Genomic DNA, 6,000 nt, shown 5'->3' on the forward strand with positions numbered 1-6,000 from the left:
ATTCCTTATGATTATCTTTGTCAAAATAAAAGATTTTGGTCATCTAATTAGATAATTGTTACCTTGTTTGATAAATGTTAAATTATTTGAATTATTTGGTCAATTATCTTGCATGAAATTGGATTAGGTCAAAAATTAGATAATCACCAATTAATTGTTTAATTGCCTTATTTGTATTTTGATCTAGATAGTTTTGAAAGGTTTCAAAACTTGCCCTCAAGTTTAGGAAATTTAATTTTTTGATTAAAGGTTTAATTTTGAAATTTTAAATTCTAAAACCCTAAGTTTTGAAAAGTTCAAATTACACCCTTATGGTTTTATTAAATTAATTAAGTGTATAATTAAAAGATAGTTAATAAATCCATAGTGACATGGTTTATATTTAATTAAATTAAAAGTGTAATTTATTAAAGTAGACCACATAGTATTTTGAAAGTGTGAAATGCACCCTTATACTATATATAACACTAAAAGTATAATATTATATATGTATAAATTAAATGCTAGTCTTACCGTTAGTAGGCCTCATTCACGAAGCCGATCTATAAGGGGGGTATAAGGTTATGGCCTATAAAATGTCCGTTTAATGGGTGTCAACTCTCACCCACCGCTTCCTTGATTGGTGGAGGGTCGTTAGTCGAACGGGTAGGATAGGGCAAACCCTTTCCATTAAAAGTATAATGAATTATAAAGTAACTAAATGTTTACAAAATTCCCAATCTTAGTTACTTTAGGCAAAAGTGAATTTGATGCAATTCCATGAAATTACACTTTGTACCATTGCTAAGACGTTAGTGGAGCGTGTGTGGTTAACCGACACACTCAATGGGCTCTAAGCAAAGGTGGCAAAGGGTGACTCGATGTTTGTCATAGATCGATAGAGCGTGTGTGGCTAACCGGCACGTCGATTAGGTGACTGTAACATTGAGGGCACCATGTAAGTTTGCATGGTTATTCACACCCTGTTTTGTGATCCTCGGCATCCCAGTCAAAAATCGAGGGGCATATCGAGATTTAAACATGCCATTGAAAATTTCAATGAATCTCAAAGGATCTAGGAGTTTTCAATACATTTAAAACTCAATCTCTTTTTCGTTTTTCATGGTGGAAAATTAGTGAATCGTCATTCACTTACCTTCAAATGTTCTGCAATTTGGATTACGGCATCCCTCTTCCAAGTTGTAGAATATTGTGTTGGGTCCTATCCTTAATATCTCGTTTGAGTGTTTTATTAAGGACCCAATCAACCAACTAACTTGAATTTTCTCCCGTTTTGTAGATGTCAAAGTATGACAACTATGGTCTTCCCAAATCCCTTGGAACAAGCGTTCCACATGAAGATGATATTCCACGATTCGATCAAGGAACAAGAGATCGTGCTTCACTTCCTCCACCTCCTCCTATTGTTCTTCCTAACCCACAAGTTCAAAGGCTTGAAAAGTTCAAGCTCACTCAAGCCCTTTTGGCAACTAAACATGAAGAAGGAAAGTCAGTGTTTGCACACGTCTTAGAGATGAAGTCACACATTGATAGGTTAAGAATGTTGGGAGTCATTGTGTGTGAGAAGCTGGCTATTGACTGGGTTCTTCAATCGCTTCCTAACTCATATAGTGAGTTCGTAAGAGAGTACTATATGATAGACCACGACGTGACCCTCATCGATCTCACCTATTTGCTTGTTGTTGCTGAATCAGCAATGATTTGGCGCACTGGAGAAGCAAAGTTGGTTGGTGGATTTGCCTTCCAAACCTCCATGAACATAGGCAATGGCAACGAAAGGCATGCCATGGTCGAAAAGTTTGATCATAAGAGAAAGGCAAAGTCTGAGGTAGTTCTGTGTGTTGTTCCAAAAGAGTCAATTTGCTTTTATTGCCAAGAGAAGGGGCATTGAAGACGAAGCTGTCCTGTCTACCTGAGAGATCTAAGAGATGGGAGAGTCAAGACGTATGGCTCTGCTTCAGGTAAAATCCATTAACTAACTCTATAAGTTCCTATTTTGATTCTTGATACATTATGTGATAAGATTACATTTTTGATGTTTTGTAGAATCGAAGAAAAGAAAGGAAGCTTAAAGGAAGAAGCGTGCTGAATCTGATCGTGAAGAAATGGATTTCGATCGCATGGATTCGAAGATCGGATTTTTGAGCTGCTACTTTAGAGTTAGGATAGATTGCTAAGAAATGTAATAGCATAGTTTTTCAATTGAGTTGTGTTGTAAGGACAAATTTTTCCGCAATAAAATAAAATTTGAGTTTGTTTTATTTATCTATCCTTGCAATGACATGTATGAAAAATTGATGTTTGTGTATTTATATTATTAGCAATGTTGAAATGGATATGATTCTTAGTTATGTTATTTATGGTAGTTTCATAATTAGTCTTAAGTAATTAAGACTAATTCCTTGTTCACATAAGTATGTGAGTCAAGTGAAGGACTAAAGGAACCGGTACACAATGTTGTGCACTAGTCAAGTCCACCATAAATAATAATAACATTATTCGTCATGATTTACTAAAGGTCTAGTAAATGTGGTTATACTTACAAGATTAAGTGTAATTCTGAATCATTGAAAAGTTTCAATGAATGGCAGAACGAATAAGTAGAATCAATGAAGGCAGAAAGATGAAAAGTTTCTCCAATCTAAGAATAAGGGAGAGTACTTTTGTATCGTGCTTTATGATCGTCTTTGTAATCGTAGGAACCATATTACAATTCATCCTCTAAGGACACCTTAGTGCACTAGTTTGGCTAAGAAGAGGAATCGGGAATTGTTGTAGTGGTTAGGTCAATAAGATGTATCGTACTTCGTTCCAAAATCAAGTCTTAGAGTCATACTCCAAGATTGTGACTTGAGTGACATAATCTTAAGTAGGAATGTTCTTACACTTGCACATTTTGGTAAGTTGTGATGTATTGAATAAGACAAAGACCAACTAGTACCAAATTGCGTGTAAGGTTTGTCTTGATATAGACACACACTAACTCTTGGATATATGTTTTTGTCAAGAAATGTTTCTTGATAGGAGAATCTAATATGTCAAGAGGTCAGTGGGAGTCTAAAGATCTTGAAAAGTTTCAAGAACAAATCAAGAAGTAAACCTATTAAACACTAGCACACGACTTGAGGATTGTAACTTATCGTGTTGACGTATTCTTGTTTCTATGCCAATCCAGTTGAGTTGATTACGCATATGAGTTCTACGAGTTCTCAATAGACTACATAAGGCAAGCACCTTGTTCAATGAAAGTACATTGACTGGCATAGGTGAGCTGCTAAATAACTTGGAAGCAATGGTGGGACCCTTGATGGCAAGAAATTAAGTATGAACAAGTTCTGTCCATATGAGTTTGGATTTGTCACGGACATTATCTTACGATGATGGTTATGAAAAATTCACATGGATAGGAACACATGCACCATAAAATCTAAGTGTCACAAGGTCTTTTCCTTCATGAAAATGATTGTGAGGAAACGCTTTCAATAAGAGAGATTTTAATAAGATAGTGATTGTGTAAATTGCATTCTCAAATTCGATTATGATTACGACATCCCTCTTCATAGTTTGAATTGTGGGATTTGGTGATTAGTCTGAACATTTGGGACTTAGTAATATAAGCTCTGAATTAGTTTAGACACATATGTGAGCTGTCTAAGGAAAGGTGTGTGAGTTTGAGAAGCTTAGATAAAGGCTTATCGAAGCACATCGTATTGGAAATATGAACTTTGTGTTGGATTAATGTCTAAGTCCATAACTATAGTTGGTAAGACTTGACCTGACCCGGCATGGTCCATTTGGGTTGCATGGCATCATGCATTTGGATAGACTATAATGAGAGAAATAACACTTAAGGTTGGTTAATATATTATAAGTTCTAATATATTAATAAGGTTATTTAATTAGTATTGATCAAGAATTAATTTGGAATTAATTAAGTGATCAAAAGGAGACTAATTAAATATATGGGTTGATTGTGTAAATCATTCATTCTTATATATGTGGGCTTGTGATCCAAGATTCCTTATGTTGGACTAAGTCCATGAGGTGACCCATGGATACTCCATGGAGGTTAAAATCCATGGAGCATAAGGAATGGGTAAAGTTATGAGTTACATGGTGTAACCCTAATAGCCACCATATAAAAGAATCCCATGGCTCAAGAAATCGTGCACTAATGTGTGAATATGAGGGCTAGACGATTTTAAGGAGTGTTCCATTTCTCTCAAGTCATTCCATGTGCATTCGGTGTTGTGTGAACCATTTGAGGTGTCACACTTGGGGCACTAGGCACTCAAGCTTCATGGAGACAAGCTACATCAAACAAAGGTATGTATTCTATCCATTTGATTACCCAAGTATCAAGTATTGTATGCTAGATAGGGCAATACCTTGGAAAGTTCATAATTGCATGTATAATAGAGAAAACATAGATCCAAGGTATTTAGGGTTGCATGTACACTTAGGAGTGTTAGAATGCGCAAAACCCATCAGTGGTATCAGAGCCAAGACTTGTTTTCTTGTTATACTTGCAAAAATAGCTGAAAAATCGAATTGTATTAGTTTAAAAGTTATGCTAATTACTTGAAAAAATATTTGATGTGAATTATCTTTGTTCATATGAGTTTATTAGATTAATAGAAAAGTTAATTGATTATGTGTTTTCAATCCATTTTAATCTAAGAGTTGATTCTAAAATGTGTTTTTGTAACTTGTCCTCAAGTTATATGAAAAGTCACACTTAAGTTTCATAAAACTTATAAAAAGTTGGCAATGGTTACAAAAATGTAGAGTCTTGTCCTCATTAAATGGTTTTATGACTCCATAACTTGTCCTCAAGTTATGGAGGTTCAAGAGTCACTTCATTAAATGATAAAATGTGTAACCTTAATTAGTTCCATAAGTTACAAAAATAAAGAAAAGTTACATTCTTTTATTAATTTAAAGTCTTCCACAACTTGTCCTCAAGTTATGGAACTTGAAGATTTTTTTTTAATTAAAACTACTTTAAACACATAAGTTATGGAATTAATTAGTTTTGAATATTTTCAAAACTTGCCCTCAAGTTTTGGAATTTGTAAAGTATTCCCCATGAATACTTTAATTCCAAGTTAGCCCTTAGAATTTTAAAAGTTAAAATTCAACCCTTATACTTTATAGTATTATAAGTTAATAATAAATATATGTATAAGAGCAAGTCAGTCTTACCGTTAGTAGGCCTCATTCACGAAGCCGGTCTATAAGGGGGTATAAGGTTACTGCCTATAAAATGGCAGTTTAATGGGTGTCCACTCTCACCCACCGCTTCCTTGACTGGTGGAGGGTCGTTAGCCGAACGGGTAGGACAAGGACTATAATTCTCCCTTCATTAAAAGTATTAATGATAAATACTAAGTAACTAAACACTTATAAATTCCCAATCTTAGTTACTTAGGAAAATGTGAATAAGGTGCTAATCCATGAAATTACACTTTGCACTTTGTTTAAGGGTACCAAGTATATTTGCATGGTTACTTCACACCTTGTTTTGTGATCCTCGGCATCCCAGTCACAAAACCTGAAGGGCACACTCGAGATTGAAACATGCCATTGAAAAGTTCAATGAATCTCAAAAGATCTAGGAGTTTCAAATCCAATTAAAAACCTAATTACATTATTTCGTTTTTCATGGTGGAAATTGGTAAATCGTCATTTACCTACCTTCAACTATTTTATAACTCGGATTACGGCATCCCTCTTCCAGTTATAAATACGTTGTTGGATCCTAGCCTTAATATTTCATATTGGGTGTTATATTAAGGACTTTAGATCAACTATCTTGAATATCTCCCAAGAGATGTCTAGTTCAGACATCTATGATCTTCCCAAATCTCTTGGAACTTTACTTCCTCCACCTCCTCCAATTATTCTCCCTAACCCACAAGTTCAAGGTCACTCAAGCCCTAATGGCAAGCAAGGTCTATGTGTGATCACATCTTAGAGATGAAGTCACATATTGACAAG

This window comes from Lactuca virosa, chromosome 1, assembly GCF_052849685.1.
Source record: "Lactuca virosa cultivar CGN04683 chromosome 1, Lactuca_virosa_CGN04683_v6, whole genome shotgun sequence".
NCBI classification, from domain to species: domain Eukaryota; kingdom Viridiplantae; phylum Streptophyta; class Magnoliopsida; order Asterales; family Asteraceae; genus Lactuca; species Lactuca virosa.